The following is a 20,415-nucleotide window of genomic DNA, read 5'->3' as shown; positions in this document are numbered from 1 at the left end:
AAATGCTGCCCACTTTGGCAGCCCTCTCTTGCCTGTTCGTGGACTTGTTCACGCACAAGCGCAATGTGGTTCTTTCCTGCAGGTTGATGTGGCAGTTTCCTCAGAGGCCAAGAAGAGATGATAAAAACAATGTCAAGACAAAACCAGTTCGTAGCAGTCTTCTACACTACTGTAACCTATCTTTAAAGTTACTATTACAATAACTGAAAATGAGCTACCCTTCCCATTTGTCTCTATGCAATCTATCCATAGTGTATTAACACTTTCTGAGGCAGGCCTCTGTTGTATAAAAAGACAGTTATAAAACTGCTTCCTATTTGCACCTTCCCAAATAATCTATAAGAGAAAGAAATTCACAATGACTTCATTCATGGACTTGCTGCTGAAGTATATGGAAAGCAAACGAAAAAAGTAGCTTTTTAAATTATATTATCCTAAGTCTGCTTCTTAAAGAATATTTTTTATCTTTATTTCCCAGTGGAACTGAATTATTAGTAAATGTACCAAATTAACTGATCGTAAGTTCTCCCTTTTGATGAGCTCAGTAAAAAATTTCAGTCAGTCTCTTGTAGAGAGCTAGGGCTGCAGGTAGGTAGTAAGCATCACAATAAACTTTGTTATAGCTAAAATTAAAATCCATACTAACGTAATAAAAACAACCACATATTTTTGTTCTTTTTACAATACGCCACAGACATTATATTTCACGTTTCCTAAGCTGTTTTAGAATAAATCACACACGTGAACAATCTTACAGCTATGTCTATGGACTACAGAACTCCTGGATATTCTTGGGGTGAGTGTCAAATTATACATCTCATAATCTTTCATTGTTTTCATCCTTAAAATCTTTTATGCATGCCTTACCAGGAGCAAAAAGAGAATGCATGTTTTTTCTCTGAAAAAAAAAATAAAGAAGAAATGTGGGTCTGTTTTAACTAGCACAAACGGATTATCCCTGCCACTGTCCCTGCAAAATATTTAGAAATCTCTCCTTGTACACGAAGTAATGAATGGCTGTGCACATATTATGTGATTGTAACATAGGTGAATATAGTTGTTCCTCTGGGGCGCGCATGTGTTCTCAAGGTGGCTAAAAGTTATTCCTGTAACAAAAATTGTTTATGTATATTTCTGCATTCTTGTTTTTGAGCTAAATGCATATTTTTCAAAATAAAAGTAGAAGATATAAATCTACACAACACATGATATTTAAGAGGAAAATGTGTTTACCAGCTATAGGGAGTAAAATAAATTATGACTGGAAATTTGACAAGGAGCTGGAGGTAAGTATTGAGGTGAAACAGAAACCCCAAGCCAGGATTCTTTCAACAAATTAGAAGTATGGCCAAGACAAACAAGCAGCTGCAGTACTCAGTACAGTAACACACAGGAGTAGAGATTATGAGGAACTTGATTTTTTCTTATCCTGGACAGTATATCAAACAATTTATCATCACACTGCAGTACTAGTGAAGTACTTGGGGAAGATGTGGGACTGCTGTCTCATGGATTCTTATTCCAGGAGCATCTTGGATAACTCTGGTATAAATACTGGTCACACCAGCTCCTGTAGTTCATTGTTCTCCCTGGCAAAATTTGTGAGATATCGACTGAATCAAATTCTGTTCCAGTAACTGTATTGTCAACTTTTCTATGAAGATGCATGTCATATGTAAAGACACTGTTTTTAAAATGTATTCTGGGTTTATGTCTTTTTCTTTGGTGGTTAGTTTATTGAATGTCAGCAGGAGGTCTGATATATGGATTACCAGAAAAGAAGAGCCTTTGAGCAAGATGAGAGCTCACTGCTTTACATTTTGCCAGCTTGCAATATAGTCAGGAACTTCTTATCAGAACTCAGTAAGCATTGTGTGAATCACTGCATTTTTAAAACCTGATAAAATCTCTCAAAAGCTCTCCCCACCCTCCCACTTCCAAAAAAAGAAAGGAAATGTCTTTTTACAAATAGTTATTTCTTTCAGCCCATGCTACATGCACCATATACAAGAACTTCTTATTTGTCTTCCTTGGCAAAGTAGCCAATTTGATAATATGATTGTTTATTTTGCTTTGAGAACTGTTTCCTCCCTAGAATAAATATTGAGGTATAAAATGCTGATGTCACTATAAAGCATGAAAGAGATACAGCAGATCTGGGAAGAAATCCAAAGTGCTTCAGACTGACTTTTCTGCCACGCTCAGTCTTTTTTATCTGAAGCTCCTCAAAAACAGTAATTTTTAAAGATAATGAAGGTGTAGTCTGAAAATATTAGACTTGTGTGGCTGGAATGCAAGATGTCAGCTCCTTTCTTCGCAGCAGAAAAAAAACCTTTCCAAAATCCACTGCTTAATAAATATGTAGCTATTTATGATCTAGCGACATAATTTTGAAGTTGTCTGGGCTTTTTTTTTTTTTTTCCTCCACCAATACTAGATATTTATAAGTCTTTCCCAGCACTATGCATGTTCAGTGAAGGTGTGTATGTGGAGGCAGCAAGGACATGTTCCAACAAGCACTTTCTCTTTAGGAAACAGTTTCAAAGTGCAATCAGCGAAACTACAAGAAAGCATTCAGACATTTAAGTTCTACCATTAGCAATGAAAGGGATGTCAGGTAGGTGTCTCCTGAGAGAAAGGATGGTCTGCTGGATTTCAGTACTTTCATTGTAAGTCATGCAGCCAGAGAAGACTTCAGATTTTAAATCAACCTGTAGAAAACTGACACAGAAAATGAGACAAAAAGGTGGACTGGTTCTAAAGAAAGCACTGATTTTTTCTGTCTTTATCAAATAAAAGAAGAGAAAAAAAAACTCCCCACTTAACTATGAAATTAGGAAATTACCCAACAAATTTAAAAAAGAAGTATCTCTTCCATGAGGGGAAAAAATGGAAAAAATGTTAAGACAAATAAGTTCCTGTGGAGCACAGTTCTGAATAGTGGATTTGTATCATGTTTGGAGGTATTTGTAGCTGTCATTACCTTTCTTCTAAAGTCTTTTGCTCAGAAATGTCTAACACTTTACCAGGAGCTCGTGGGAAGCACTGCTGAAACCTGCCCCAGGTTGGCCTTCATACTTGCTCCTTCAAGTGGTAGCATTTATTTTGTGTGCAGCCAAAAGCCACTTTCAGCAAGATGTTTCTTATTTTTGAAGAGGAACATGTATTTGTACTCAGAAAGGATTTCCTTTTTCATCCAGTAACAGACTGGGTCAGGACTTTTATTTAATGTAAAACAAACAGTAACTTTTAGAGAGGGGACAGGGAGGAACTGAAGTCACCGTCTGCCTGTGGCACTGCCATCATCACTCTAGTTTTTGTGTTCAGAGGGATTTCATCCATGATTGGGAGGCACCTCCTGCCAGAAGGCTCCACGTTCTGAAATCCCAGGTGTACAGTGGGCACCTGCTAGATTCAAATATTCCTGTGTTCCTTGTATTTTGTGTTTACTGTCTTCAGTGTCTGGAAAAGTAGGCTCCCAAGATGGTCCCCAGAGAGAGTTCAGTGCCTTGCTTACTCTGAATTGATCTTCCAAGGCCACTGTATAAGCTCGTTATACAAAGAACCACTAAACAGATGTGAGAACCTAGGTCAGGCTGCCTGCCTGCGCCAGGTACTTCTTTTCTCGCTTTGCAAAACCTGAGATACAGAATTCATCTGCCCTCTGACCCCCAGAGCCTTAGTTTTCATGTTCCTTACTTCAGTTACAGAGTATACTGGTAAAATAAAATTGTGATGTGTTCATTTCAAAAGGTTCATAGGTCTGGTTTAGTTCAACAAAACTGTCAAAAGTGTCCATCTTTGCACAGTGAACCTGTGCATAGTGAATAAGTATTTGGGAAGGTGATATCTGAAGGGAAAAGTTTAGATTTTTTTCTTTTTTTGCTTCTTCATGATGAATAACAGAAAAATATTGGAATTTTCCTACCTTCTATTTCACTTTTAAGTTACAAAATCATGTCTTTTATAGTTAGGCAACTAGCCAAACACTGAAGTAACAATATCATAACAGCAAGAGAGTAAAATTTGAATTGCAAAGTGAAAAAGCTCTAGTCAAGAAGTTAAAATGCAGATTTTTTTGCTTGTCTGTTTGTTTTCATCTGCCTTTAAAAAAATTTTGGAGATAAAAAACTTCAGGAAAAGGTTTATTACTCCAACTATTCATTTAATGAGGTAAAACTTTAAATTTACTATTCTGAAGCTCATAAAACTTTCTAAGAAGAGAAGAGAATAGCAAAGCTGATTGGCACTCCTGATGTACTTTAAGAATTTAAATCTGAAAAAACATACTATCTTTTTTTAAAAAAATCAAGCTTCCAAATGTGATTTAAAGAACTTTTAAAGGAAAAGGAAGTATTTATAGCTACAAACTTTCCTAAGCTGACTTTCATGTCTGCTAAATCAGATTGGATACCTTCCCTCAACAGACTGTCATAGGACAGACTGCAGTGAGCAGACTGGTCAGACAAGTATATTAAACAGCAGGCTGACTATACCTGACTGGCCCTTTTTATCACCTCCTCCCTCCCGGTTATTTTTCCCATGCTTGTATCTCCTTGTCATGTTAAAGGGTTAAAGGATTTCAAGGAGTCTGATAAGCAGCATGGGGGAAAGCCCTCCTGTTGAGTCACAAGATTCAGAGCAGACCCCCTTGCTTTCTAAACTCCTTCTCAGAGAGAGAAGCCTAAGTGCAGCTGAATCTATTCTTAGTCCCAGACTTAGTCAACAGTTTATGTCTAAGGGGTGAAGTATGTAGCCACTTATCAGAGTCAACATTTGCCTGTCAGAGCGCTCCCAGGGAATTTCACTGAGACAGCTTCACAAAGTTGAAACAGTAGGTAATTTATTCAAGTGACAGGTATCACAGATTGAGGATTGCCGTTGATAAATGGACTGTCTACAAAAATTGAGCTCAAGTTAATAGTTTAATGCTTTAGTTAACAATATTTTCCTGGGGATACGTTCAACAGTCAGAGGCGCAAATCTTACCAAAAAGACACCCATTCTTGAGGGGGAAGAAAGGTTCAGGGCCATCGACCTGTCCATCAGGTAAGGTTTTGTTTGGCTCCTCCTCCAAAAGAGGGTTTTCGAATGCCAGTTTTTATACTTCTGAAAAAATCTTTTGCAGATCTTGGCAACATGGGACTAAATCAATTGTTATGTGTTGGTTCGCTCTTGGCATAGCGTGTTGTGTCATCAGAATCAGGACTCAGTAGTTCGTCACACCCTCAGGCTGGGGAGCTTAGTACATGCTTGGGGGGGCCTTCCATTTTTAAAATGAAGACACATCTGGCAGTCACACTCTAGATGTCACTTAGTTGATAGTGGTGGGCCATCATCGCTTACTTCTGTCTGATAAGTGAAGCTTGTTGTTAAAGTCGAACCACTCCCTTTTGTTAACTCCTCGGTGCTTGACACAAGAATCCTATAGAGTCTTCCCTTGGCATTTACAAGTCCAGCAAGTCCATCGACCCACATTCCCCCATCCACCTTTACCCTTTCCTTTCTCTGCCCGTATCCTTTCTTAAATATAGAAGCCACCTCTAATTACTTTTTTCACCATTGGTCTCAGTTTTGGTACATGTGTACCTGAATTTTTTATTTCTGTTGTGATTACTTAGGTAACCTTCTCCTTTTGTGGTTTTGCTGATAGGTAATTCTGATCTTATCAACTTCCCTTCTCCAAAATGTCCCTAGTATTCCATATAATTATCTGTGAAACTTTGTCATCCCTCATAACTCCCATGAACAATCTGTGAAATTTGCCATACCTCATGGCACTATCTGCAACTTCTGTGAGCTTCTCACCCTGTTATGCCCATCAATTTCTTATGCCAAATACAGTACTTTCTCGTGGCCTTTTCACTTACTGAACCTCAGGCCCAAGTCTTGTCATCTCTCTGTGCACCTGAACGGTTTTCACAAAAGGGAAATAAAAGACTGATCCTGACCTTGTCTGAAATGCAAATCAAAATGCATTCTGTACAAATGTCTATACAAAAGGTCTAAGTGTTCTTCTTCCTTGACAGTATTGACATCCTCAGTGGTGACAGAAACAATAACTGAGGAGGGTGGAGTTTCTTGTCCCATAGCCTCAGCTGAACAGGAGGGACAGTTAGTTATGCCTGTACACACAGAATAATCTGCAACCAGATCAAAATAATCAATAACTTGGCATACCTTGTGTGAAATTTAGAAGCCCAGATCAAAAGCCCTAAATGAGTACTTTGTTTAAGCATAGGTTTTACAGTGCCATTTGATACCTAGATTATCCAAGATGACATCAGATATCTTAAGATATCCACAGTGGCTGCATGGACCCAGGAGATGCAACAGAGGAGCTGAGAAGAGATCATGCCCTTTGTACTAGCAGATACAAACCAGGAACAAAAACCAGAACATCTCATATTATACTATCTGTAGTCAGCTGAATCAAGGCTTAACTATGTAGTGACTATACTGGTGGAGTTTAGATACTCCACTAACATGAAGGTGTCTAAATCAGGGGCTGAAACCTCATCCCTAGCAGCTGACAAGTGAATTGCTCATTGACTGTATTGGTATGATACAGTCTTCACTGATTATAAAATAGTACATATGTAGACATCTCCATTTTGAGTCCTCCTCTCAAATTGAATTTCACCCTTTGCAATATTATCCAAAGGTCTCCAGCACCCTTACCACCTTGGGCTCTTACTCTGGAAATACTAAGGGAGAGAACAAAACCAGAGACCTGAAAGACTCCACACACCATACAGGTACAAAAGATCATGACTACATTCAGTTCTTAATCCCACTGTATTTATATGAATCTCAGTCTTAGAAGCCAAACTTCCATTAACCCACCTCAACCCCCACTGTTCAGCTGTACATACAGAGGCTATTTTTTTCATTTGCCCTTCTCTAACCTCTGTCTCTTGAGAGCAGTTTTCTCATCTTCTACTTCTTCAAATCTTGAAGTAAAAGAACTCCCTGACCAGAACCTCCTTGCCTCAAGTGGTCCCACAGACTACCTTTAGAGTAGTAACTTAAGCATTCTTGGTTATGTCCCCAGGCACTGAGTGCAGCTGGTAAAAAGCAGCCTGTATCTATGTTAGTAAAATATTTTAGCCTCCAGAACAGCGTGTTTGCATGCTAAATGCACTGGAAATGGTCTATAGAGTATTCTAGCTCCCAGTCTGTGTCCAGGAATCATTTTGGAGAGTTCTAGTTTGCACAGACTGAAAGTATCAGACCTCCTTAGCAGTTTAGCAGCAGACATGATTGAGTTTCAGCACCCAGGAGTATTTCAGGCAGCGTTTAATCTACAAGTAGAACCACATCCATATGGTCTCAAACTAGAAGTAGCACTTCATCATTCAGTCTTCTTAAACTGACATGTAGATCTGCTTACGCTGACCAGGAAAAGCTGGAGTTTGCTACTGATAGGTTTCAGAGTAGTCTCTGGAAGAGCAGGATAATCATTAACACCTGTACATGATTAGACAGACCTAGAAAAGCAATATAAATGTAAACCAGGAAGAAGACAAAAGGGAAGAGACCGTATTTTCTACATGAGATAAAAAAAAAGAATGCTCTGAAACTAATCTCCTAATGACTCCTAATGACTAAGAAAGCTGCTGAAGATGTTTTTCCTCTTCTTTGCTTAGCTGAGCTTAGTATTTCAGAGTGCGTTAGAGCAATACAAAAATGCTTTGAGCTCCAAAAAATTACAGGCAATTCGTTTAACTTTAATGCATACTATGCATTAAAGCATGCATCTATACATAGTCAAAGGCTGTACTTAATCTGAACAGTTACCATACCTGTTGTGTAATTCACTTCAAATAAGCAGTACAATTTAGGTGGATATCAGCATCATAAGTTTTCCAATCAAAAGCCCCATGCTAATGTGGTATTGGCTTCTAATATGTAATAGAGCTTATTTTACTTCAAGCATGTGCTACATCTGTACAATAATAGCTTCTCAGGTCACCCTTGGGTCCCTGGTTGTCTGAAGTACATATGTTTTTCCTTACAAAAAGAAGACTTCTGGAATTAATTCCCTACACAATGGAAATATTGTGAGGTCCTGACAGTTAACTGCTCACAACAGAAGTATGGACGTAATACTGCCAACTTTACCTCTCTCTGCTCTAGTCTTTCAACATCGGGGATGCAACATCTGTCTCTTGTTATGCCACAGAAGTACTGCTTTTGTGAACATTAGTCTATTCCCATATTGATCACGAAACCTCCTACACAGAATAGTTACTACATTTTGGGTAACAGCACATTGACTCTAGAGGAAATCTGGATCAAGTGCTGTGCAGGCTTCCTTATAAAGTGGTAGACACAAGCCATATTTTAATATATGGAGCCCTAGTTACCTGCCAGTCTGGCATTTATGGTCTAGTAAGATATTAAATTTATAAAGCTTGTATTTTTAGTTGAAAAAAAGACCTGTATTTTAAATGTCTTGTTCCAGTTTTCTTGTGTATCAAGCCCCTTTATCTAAATATGTATCAGACTTTCAGTTAGAAAAAAACAAATGCAAGATGTGTATCTTTAAAAGTTCAATTATCATCCTGACAATTTTAAAAGCAAATGTTAGGATACTTTTTCATGACACTGACCATTTAATGAAACTCATTTTCACCATCCCTTTAAAAAATACTGGCTACATCAGGTTTTTTGGAATTCTGTATGATTCACAAGAAATATTCATTTTTTTTTCTTTTTAGGTAATGCGCACATTTTTCTGAAACAATGAAATACATCTTTTCTTTAAGACTGTGTGAGTGAGATGGGTTTGGGTTTATTTTTCATAATTTTATGAATTTTTACACATTATTCATATTACCTGAAATTACCATATGCAGTAATAACACTAGTCACTGAGAAAGTCTCCAACCCCACAGGAAAAAATATCTTGTCTGATGTTGTACAACATGAGGTGACTACTGGTGGAAAACATGGTGTTTAGTTTTCAGTGGCACTGCACATCGAAATAAATATGAGTAAGAAGACTTCCAAGTATCTTGCATTTTTAATAGAGGTTTGTTAGATATTTTTCCTGTGTAAAATCAAGCCTATCAAGGTTCCGTTCTCCTAACACATTTGTAATTTGAAGGGGACAGGCAAATCCTAAACATAGTATGTTGGCCTTTCTTGTTCCCATCCAATACAAGTGATTTGTTCTGATAGTTCATTGGAAGCAGGGAGGAAAAATATTGTTATTGTTGTTAGTATTTTAAGTAAATTGGGAGAAGCAGTATTTACACTTTCCTAAATGTAGGGACTTTAAATGTGCTTCAGCCTATGGAGGAAGAACGTGGAGAACTGAGCTCTTCCTCTCCTATACCTTGTCATGCCATACATGACGTTTTAACCTCCACCAATTTTTTCCTGCTAATCTACCTTGCAACTGACCAATAATTTTTACTTTAGTTTTTTGACATACTCTTTTCAGTGAGAAGAAATTTTGTGGGGTTTAGAACTTTCATAGTTACATAATTATTGTTTATTTACTTTTAAGTTACATGAATGACCAATCTACATGTTTTAGGCAACCTCCAAACAAAATTCAGAAATACAGTTTGTTTAGAGGTATTTCTTAAGCTTTAAGTTGATGTCACTGATTCATAAGGTTGATCTTGACAGAACAGTAGAAATGCATCAGGAAAATTATCTAGACTAAAAGGCACTATAGAATCTACTGCCTACGTCAAGTGAGAAATTTCAAAGACAGATCATGACATATCATCCAAAATATGAATGTGGAGTGAAACTATATTTGTATAGACTTCAGCACATTTTCCTTATTTACATTAGAGCATGTGAGAGATGAAGTTGACTTACAGTTCATGCCTTTGAATAAGTATAGATGAATTCTTTTAACAAGATAAAGGAAAGCCATTCAAATGCATGCTGGTATTTCTCAGATTGCAAAGGAACAGATATGCTGAAGTGTAGAGGCAAATACTGATTCAAAATTCATCTTAATATTCAAAGCCTGTCTGATCTTGTTTATTAATCACAGGTTATTCCACACATTCTTTGTAATTTATTGTAGTGATGTACAGCCAGCTGATATGTGGTAACACTCATCATGTAGCTACTCTTTTGTGAAGGCTATGTGGGTGCCTCTGTGCAGTGTATTAAAAAACTGGTTTACTGTATGTCTACCTTTCCCTACATCTGTATACCCTGAAAATAGTCTAAAGGAGTCCTCATTATCTTCTGTTTCTCTGTGTCAATGAAACCTTAATTTTCTTTTGGAAAGAGTCTTTTTTTGTGTGTTAAACAAAGTGTGTTTTGACAGGTTCTTGCACATGTTGTTTTCAGCTTCTTTTGTAAGTTTTAACTACACAACAGAAAGTATTAAACAGCTTTTTAATGCATCCGTCTTCTTATAATGTACCTAATATATCTGGCACTTTGAAAGAGATGCATGGTTTTGGTTTGCAGTGTCTTTTTCTTGCAAATATTTTAACCAGTAAGATTTTTGTACAGTGGATTTGATTGTCTAATAGTCTTTAAAATATCTGTATATGTATATATAAAATAAATTTTAAAATGTCATAGATGGTAAGTATAAGAGAGCAGATTCATAATATTAAAAGTATTTTCATAACTGACTTTATGAAGATTATTAATTTAACAGACATCAATGGGTTGGCAGCACTTGTACTGTTTTCATAACTGTAGGCAAGTTATAGAATCCTGTGCCACTACACCTCAAGAGAGATGACAGAGAGTACACATGGCAGTCATGCTGACAACAGCACAACATCTGGGATAAATATGTTAGTACTAGTGAAATGATAGTTACTTGTGTGAAGAGGCAGCTCGCTCTATCTCCTTGTGCAGGGGTAGTTACTGAAGGAAAACCTGGAAGTTGAATCTCTGTGTATTTTTCTAATTCTTTCACCTCTGTTTTGTAACATGGGGGAATAAAATGTGCCGAGGAGCTTGGCATTATCCATCATCCAGACGGTGTATAGTTGGGAATGGCATAAATTCGGTGCCCAAAACCACTGTCTGACTGGAATAGAACCTGGTGTCCATTCATCAAATTCTTAAAGCATTATCTCCCACTTACTGAGCAGGTGGATAAAGTATAAAAAAAACATGGCATGACTTCCGTGGCAGTTGTTTTTTTTGTTGTATTATAAATCCATATAAATCACTTCCATCTCTCAGTGTGGCAGGAACAGGTGATGGTGAGAGAAATTGCCAGCACAACTCTTTGCACTTAAAAATCATCTTTACCACCATTCAGTAGGCACTATATGAGATCAGTTGGAAACAAAAACAAAAGTGGAGAACAGGCACAGGAAACTGCAAATTCTTGCGAACTTTTTCTTTGAAATAGCGAATAATTATTATCATCCTTTTTATGGATAAGGAAACTGTCCAAACCAATAATTTACCAACAAGATTTAATCTCTTCTTGGTCTGGAATATTCAAGATGAAGGTTATTCTACCCTGAAATGTCTTATTTGTTTGTAGAAACATGTACTCTCCTAGTTGTAGAATCTTTTCATTTTCTTTGTTTGGTTTGCTTTTTTTCTCTATGAATATGCACTCTCCAGCTCCAGCTGCTTTCTTGTATCCTGTAGGACTGTAACTTCCACAGGCCAACTAGTTTCAGAAACACTGCAGCCATTGTTATCTGTCTATGGAATAAGAGAATCACAGACCGGCTGAGGTCACAAGCAGCCTCTGGAGATCATCTAGTGCAATTCCCCTGTGCTCAAGCAGGGCCAGATGCAGAAGGTTGCTCACGACCATGTCCAGCTGGGTTTTCACAGAATCACAGAATCACAGAATGTTCGGGGTTGGAAGGGACCTCTGTGGGTCATTTAGTCCAACCCCACTGCCCAAGCAGGGTCACCTACAGCAGGCTGCACATGACCACGTCCAGGTGGGCCTTGAATATCTCCAGAGAGGGAGACTCCACAAATTCCCTGGGCGGCCTGTTTCAGTGCTCCGTCACCCTCAGAGGGAAGAAGTTCTTCCTCATGTTCAGGTGGAACTTCATATGTTTCAGTTTGTGCCCATTGCCCCTTGTTCTGTTGCTGGTAACCGCTGAAAAGAGTCTGGTCCCATCCTCCTGACACCCACCCTTGAGATTTTTATAAGCATTTATTAGGTCCCCTCTCAGCCTTCTCTTCTTCAGGCTGAACAAGCCCAGCTCCCTCAGCCTTTCCTCATAGGACAGATGCTCTAGTCCCCTAATCATCCTCGTAGCCCTTTGCTGGACTCTCTTCAGCAGCTCCTCATCTTTCTTGAAGTGGGGAGCCCAGAACTGGACACAGTACTCCAGATGGGGCCTCCCTAGGGCAGTGTAGAGGGGGAGGAGAACCTCCCTCGACCTACTGACCACAGTCCTCTTAATGTATCCCAGGATCCCATTAGCTTTCTTGGCAGCCAGCGCACACTGCTGGCTCATGGTCAACTTGTCGTCCACCAGCACTCCCAAGCCCCTCACCACAGAGCTGCTCTGCAGCAGGTCCTCCCCAAGCCTGTACTGGTGCATGGGGTTATTCTTCCCCAGGTGCAGGACCCTGCACTTGCCCTTGTTGAATTTCATCAGGTTCCTCTCTGCCCAACTTTCCAGCCTGTCTAGGTCTCACTGAAAGGCAGCACAGCCTTCTGGTGTACCCACCACTCCTCCCAGTTTGGTGTCATCAGCAAACTTGCTGAGGGTACACTCTAACTCTTCATCCAGGTCGTTGACGAACAAGTTGAACCAGACTGGGCCCAGTACTGACCCCTGGGGGACACCACTAGTTACCTGCCTCCAACTAGACTGATGACAACCCTCTGAGTTCTGCCAGTTCTCTATCCACCTCACTTATCACTCATCCAGCCCACACTTCCTCAGCTTCCCTAGGAGGATGTTATGGGAGACAGTGTCAAAAGCCTTGCTGAAGTCTAGGTAGACAACACCGACTGCTCTCCCCTCATCTACCCATCCGGTCATGCCATCGTCGATAGGTATCAGATTGGTCAAGCATGATTTCCCCTTGGTGAATCCATGCTGACTACTCCTGATAACCTTCTTTGCCTCCACTTCCTTGATGATGACCTCTGGGATGAGCTGCTCCATCACCTTTCCCGGGATGGAGGCGAGGCTGACGGGCCTGTATTTCCCTGGGTCCTCCTTGTTGCCCTTTTTGAAGATTGGCTTTCCAGATGGTTGGCCCCCAGCATGGAGTTATTTCACACCAGGTGCATAACTTCTTGCTTTCCCCTGTTGAAATTCATGAGGTTAATATCAGCCCATTTCTCCAGCCTATCCAGGAACCTCTAAATGGCTGCACAACCCTCTGATGTTAATAACCAGTCCTCACATTTTTGTATCATATGAAAATTTTAAAACTAATTCCTATTCATATTCCTGTGTACAACTTTTTTTTACATGAATAGTCACAATCATAATACTGAATTCCACTCATTTCCCCCAGTGGGCAACAAAAAAGGAGCATTGTACAGTAACTTTTAAAAAATTCTGACAGACAGCAGCAATGGAAACTGCCTTGTTCTCCTGTGTTAACCATTAAACACCCAGTTGTGAGGTGTTCTACCATGCATTTCTCTTTCTCTTCTAGTTAAGCGGGAGTATTTGTATCAGATATAGAGCTGTCCCATTCTGGAATAATTAACTCCAGTGTCTATAAATATCCATAGCGATCTTAATATGTGCTTGTTCTAGCTATACAGGGTTGTATAAATTCTGTATCTAAATACACTAAAAACATAAAAATAGCACAGAAGCTGACAATTTTTTTCTTTTCTTATCTTTGTACTAAATAGAAGATTAAAAAATCAAAGCCACATTATTTACATTTCATATTGTCTTTGAGTAGAAGTCACCCATGTACAAAGGATTACCTCTAAGCTTATGCACAAGTTATAAAAGTCATGTAAGTGAAGTTTGCCGTGCTCTGTGTCTCATCCATTAGTTATTTCTGTATTGCTTTCTTGGTCCTGGTTCTGTGCTATACTTTATAGGGAGCACCTTGCTTTCCCATCACTTCCAGAGTACAAAGAAGATGTAATTGCAGGGGTTTCAGTAGAGGTGCTTCTGACTTATCTCGTCATCTATCATTGTTGTTGAGCTCTGAATTTTCCTTACATTTAAAAATCTGTCAGGAGTTTTTTACCTGCTTATTCAGAGTAACTCTAGCTGAAAAAGCAAATTGCAGTGTATTAAAAAGTTAAAAAGGATTCTTAAAAAATTTTTATATATTTTACCTTTTTTTCTTTCAAGAAAGGGCATAGGTTAGAATAGTTGTTACTTTAGTAGGGAATTTACAAGTATGAGAATGTAAGTGAAACAAATGCCAACATAAAAATGCTATGGTCTATTTTTTTTCGTCCGTAAGCAATTTTCATGTAATAAATGTTTTTCTTTTTTGTCTTTTAAGTATACAAAATGATGGTACATTAGTTTATAACTTCAGCAAATGTTTTACAGTTTTGTGCCTTACAGTCATGACTTGCTATTTGTATTTCAAAATGTAGAATACCGTTTACATATCTAACAATACCACTGCTGGCATTGAATACTATTAGGGAAGTTAGCATACAGAGAGTCAACTGATGTTGCTGATAATTTGCTGAAAATTTAGCAGAGATTGATCCACAATATATTTAAACAAGATTCAAACTTTGAGTAATCGGACAAATCTTATGCTTAATGTTAAGTATGTGTATAAGAGCTTTTCTGGAAGTGGATATCACAATACTTCTGTACGCATAACTTGAAAGTTATTAGAACTTTTTTTCATTTTTTTCTTTCAAGAAAAAAATAATTGTCTCCTTTCAATCCATTTAAATGTTTTTTTAAACCATTTTTGAAAACTCTAGCTTCTAACAAACATAAGGCAATATTATTCCCTTCTGAAGCAGAAATATTTGCAACTGAAGATTTTTTTTCTAGTGAAAAAAAAGGATTGTGTGAAATATCAAATAATCAAATGACGTATGCATATTTAATATGCTGGATCTAAATATCAAGAATACAAATATCTTTAGAAATGTTTGCAACAAGCATACTGACTTAGGCATTTGGAAGGCATTAGATACTCCTAGAAATTGTATATGTTAGAAATAGATATTGGAAAGTTTCTTTCTGGTATCCTTCTGATTTATCTTTCTGGTTATATCATTTTTTGCAGCTTTCTTGTGTATCTAAAGAAGTCATTCAATGTAAGTTGAAGTTAAGAAATCATAAATGTATTTTTTTCAAATCTTAGTGTCAATTATAACATTTTTCAACTTAGTTTTTGCCCTGAAGCAAGTCCTAGACATCAAAGGGTGAAATGACAATGTGAAGTATAGGAAATCACACCACCATTTCCAGTAGCAGCAATGGAAATTGCACATTTAATTCCTCATTCACCAGGCTGAAAATTTCCCCCTGAAGAGTCATGAAATCCAAGAAAATTACCATGGGGATGAAACCCTTGTAATGGATGATTTAACTAGATTTTGATACCTGGAGAGAAAAGAAAATGAAATTTCAGGAGCTGTATTTAACTGATAACATACTACATTCCAAAGAAGGCTATACAAGGATAAGCAGTAATATTAGAGAAATGGTGCTAGAAGCAGTGGTTGTACAGAAAGATAAAGCATAAGGAATAAAAGGAACAGGTTGTTACCCTTGGGACTCGAAAGGAACATTAAACTGCTGAGGGCTAAACAGAAGAGCAGTTATTCTTGGGTACCTATTCATGACAGGAGGGCCTCCTAAAGGAGCTTACTTGTAAGAAGACAAGGAAAATATAGAAAGCTAGGGAAGGAGGTGCAGCAGCCTGTAAGGATGATGCACAAAAGGAAGAAGATAAAATTATTCTGCCAATCTATTATAGGTATATATAGGAAGGATAAGGATAAGCAATGGTGAAGGACTTACTGCAGGTAAATGTGTTGCAGTGGGTAATGGGAACCTGCAATGACGTCTCCTGCTTTTACAGTTTGAGTAAAATGCTAGTCCTGTGAAAGTGAAAAAGCACTTTAGTAAGAAGAATTTAATCTCATAACTTTTTCTAAACCTTTCTTTTGTCTACATGCTCACTGCACATTCACCTTGTACGTTCTCATCCATATCAGCATAAGAACTTCTCCTTTGCAGTCACATTATTATGTACCATTTCTTCTTTATCTCAATGTTTTACTGAGTTTTACTCATTTAAAATGGCAATGGAAGTACTTTTTCTTAGTCTTTGTCTCTTCCATTTTATTCAGATTGTGTCACATTCTATTAAAGTTTTTTATATACAGTGATCTGAAAGTCACTATAAAAATACATATGGACGTTGTCATGTATACCTAAACATAATTTATTAAAACATAAATGTAGGTTTAGGGTCCAAGACCCATGTTTAACCCACCAAAGTATGTGCTTACTTTAGATCTTGAAGATCCTTGGAGTTAATTGTAAGATTTAATAAGGGTCTTAATAGCCAAATTAAAGGTCATTTAAAATACCGTGCCCAAAACCGAAATAATGTATTCCATTAAAAAAAGGAAAATGTCAAGTCGCTTGTGTAGAAACTTCTGATGAGCTCCTGACTTATTTTGAAGGTAGTGAAAGGTGATAAGTACTGTACTTTTTTTATTTTGAAGTTTCCTTTAATGTAGGGTTTTAAGTTTCCAGAGTGCTGTGAGTATCTAGTGTACAATCACAATCAATAATACATATAGATGTATACATCCCTGTTGACTCTCAGAAAGATAATCACATCATATAATTTAAGGCATCTAATTTAGCTGCTTGGAGTCACCTACTGAATCCATAAGAAACATGGACTTCTTATTTTAGGTATTCTGCAACACACCAGAATTAAACACCTGAAGTGAGTGATAAGAGCAACCTCACTCTCCGGCTTCATTCAGCCAATTTTAACAAGCCAGTGACATACCACGAAAAGCATTCAATAAGGTAACTAGCTTGCTTCAATAACACTTGCCCACTTCTGTATCAAAGCTTACTTTGCCTTATCTTAATTTTGAAAATATATAAGTGTGAGATTCCCCCCCCCCCCCTTATTCTCTTTGGAAGTTCTTTTGTGTTTTTAGAGGGTAAAATCCAGTAAAATAGTATTATATATGTGTAAGCAACCTCTTCTTTAATTCTTGTTTAACAGTGAGTTATTTTTTCCCTGAGCCCACATCTCTTCTGAGTTTTCCCAGAGACAAGTGTCTGACTTGAGGACACAATGGATTGGTTTGTTTCCAGTTTTAGGTGATAAGTTCCATGTTTTTTTTTCTGAGTAAAATTCTAATTCCAGGGAAGTCTCATGATTTTGGTCTTTGATTTCACCTTCTGCTTTTAAAACATGTGTTGAGCTTTTTTCTCAATTCAAGAGTAAATACTTCCAATTAAGTCCTCTAGGATCAAGATGGAGATCTAATTCTTTCCCTGATATCAAAATGTATTCCTCAGACAATGAAGTTTTCATCGGCAAACCATAAAGAATTCAGCAGAGCCACATAGGAATAAAAATGTTATTTTTTATTTTGGCACATACTGTACAATAAGTTTCATTATTTTTGTCACAGATACAGGAAAGCGTCCCTGTACAGATACAAAATAAATAATCTCTATTAGGTAATCAAGATGGGGAGCTGATGCTGTTGCTTGTTTTAATCAATCCATGAAAGGAAAGCGATTATAAAGCACACCAGCACAATGTATCCCCATGAGCCTCTAGTAATTGGGATGATCGTTTAATTGGCACATTCTGCTTCTACTGGGATGTGCCATTTAAGAGGGATCTGGTTTACTCTGCAGTTACAGGGTTTATTATATGATCTTCTCAGCTAATATTACTTGTAAAGAAAAATGAAAAAGATGTATAGAATTTTCATCTTTATTTTGTCAACTGCACAAACTACAGGATCTTTGGTTCTCACACTGAGCCGAGAGAAAAAAAAAGACAATTATGCTGTTGGGAAGGAATGTATATTTTCCACTGTGTTAAAAGGATCAAACGAAAAATCATTGGTAGCTACACTCTTATGCAGTACAATCGACATATCTGTATGGTAGAGAGATGAACAGAGAAACACAAAGAAAGGGTAATGTAAGAAGGAAAATGACTGAAAAATAAGTAATTTATGGCAAGTAGTGATTCTTGTGCATAGGTTTAAGTTTTTTTAATAAGGATATAAATTTAAATTTATAGAAATAGCCTAAACTGTTTTAAGTATATTTCAATAATTATGTCAAAGACATGGGATTAGATTACTTGTTCTTTTTCTCCTAGCAAGGCGAATAAACAGGGTATTAATTTTAGCAAACTCATTTCACTCATCAGCTTTCAAACCCCATTGAAGGGTCAGAGATTTGTATAGCTAATGTCATTCCAGGTATCCAGATTGTCTTCAAAGAAGCTTCCAGCTGACAAAATAAAGAAATGGCACACATGAATTTTCTGTTCTCTAGCTCACAGATTCATTGCAAAATTAAAAAAAAAAACAAAAAACAAAAAGCAAAACACAAAGGAAACAAAAACATGAAAGAAATTTCTTCAAGTACTTTTCTTTCAAGCAACATCTTTTGTTATATTCCCAAAGGTATATCCTTCTACAAAACTAGGATAACTTACCATTTTATTTGTGATGGAAATAAACTACAGCTAAGAAGGGCTGGAAGAAATAGCAGCTTGATAGAATTAATATGGTATTGTCAAACAGACTGTGAATTCCAGTTTGTAAAAGGATAAATGTATCTTATAAATACGCACTTGGTATATACATTATACATTTACTTGCTAACATTTTCCAATGAGTTTCAGTCCCTGATTGTCCCTGAAGCCAAATACCAGACTCTCGCCAGAGCAACATCTTGTGATTTCTGATCACTGAACTGCAGTGACTCCCCAGAAGTCAGACTGATTGTCTTTTCCACCCTGAAGGTATATTGGTAAAGAATCCAATTTCCCAAACCTCAATTAGCATCCTCTGCCCTGTCCACATTTTTAAGCCAAGAGGAAAACAAAACAAAACAACTTTTCAGTGTTGACTTCCACTTGCATACCACTCACCGAGAGGACTTCCGCATTCCTTCTGTAGTAGGTGTAAAACCCATTATATGGATTTCGTATTGTAGCAGCCTAGTCTTTAGGTGTCATGTTTCCTGGAGGTAGATGATATCAACGTATCTCTAGTGGACTGTCACAGTTTAGAGCAGGGTGTCAATGAACTGAATGACAGACGCTCTCTATGAACTCCCACCCTCCCACCAGAGGAAGGGAAAAGGAGGAAAAGGGAGAGAGACTTACAAAATGAATACAAGAAATTTTACTAATAACACTGGCAATACAAATACTACTAATAATACTAAGAGAAATAATCTAAAATATACAAAACCAATACTGAGTTTCCCAGAGTTGCATGCCAGGCACTGGCATGCCGCCAGCAGCTGCCGAGCAGCACCAGGATGTCCCAGACTGGACATGGCAGTGGGCAGGAACTGGACTCAGGGACACACGGATCTGAATCTGGATCAGGATCACAGGTAGAACAAGAAGCAGGGTCCTCTTCAGAATCCGGCCATGGACGAAGAGAGAAATACCCTAGTGATCTCCCGGCTTTAAACTGAGTATGACGTGTATGGCATGGAATACCATGTTGGGCAATATCAGGTCACCTGTCCTGTCTGCCCCTCCCTGCAAGTACGACCCCTTCCTACTCCTCACTTGCAGGACCTAAGAGATCTGTCAGTGACCTTGGCAGCTATACTAATAATTATAAACAGGGGTCTTTTGCTGCATTCCTTTCCTATCCTTAGCTCAGTGTAACTATAAACATCAGGTGTTATCAGCTTTGGAGCGGACAGTGTCTGTAAAATATGCAGCCAGCTTCAGAAAAATGCAGTTAGAAGAACTTCGCTGTAAGGAAGATTCACTAAAAGAAAATCAGTTCTGTTTTAAGCAAAACCAGGACATGGACGATAGTCATATGATTTTCACCTTCCTTGTCTAATACATACTTAATTGCAGGGTAGACCATAAGTCCCTTCTTTGTTGCCTTGATTATTACTCTCACGTTCCCTCATTCCCTCATTTTGGCTTCCCACTGTGATTTCCCATTTGGATACAGTTCCTCTTGCTTTTGTTTTTGTTTTTCTTTCATTTAACTTGCTTCACTTCACAGATACTTTCCCAACTATCAGTCATTTTGCCTGCTCCTGACATTCATTAGCAAAGAAAACATATCTGTGAAGGCCAGACTCTCACAATCTATGCAATCTAAAATTCCCAGTGCTTTAACAAGCATGACATTTCAGAAATGTTGAATAGCAACACTGAAGTCAATAGCATCTATGCCTACTCAGTAGTTAAAAATCGAGCACTGGAGGTAGTTTTGTGAAAATAATACTGTGTATACGGCCTTGTAAACAAAGAAACAAA

The sequence above is a fragment of the Opisthocomus hoazin genome, chromosome 2, assembly GCF_030867145.1.
Source record: "Opisthocomus hoazin isolate bOpiHoa1 chromosome 2, bOpiHoa1.hap1, whole genome shotgun sequence".
NCBI lineage: Eukaryota > Metazoa > Chordata > Aves > Opisthocomiformes > Opisthocomidae > Opisthocomus > Opisthocomus hoazin.
The sequence above is the reverse complement of the archived record's forward strand: the minus strand, read 5'-3'. Positions refer to the sequence as shown.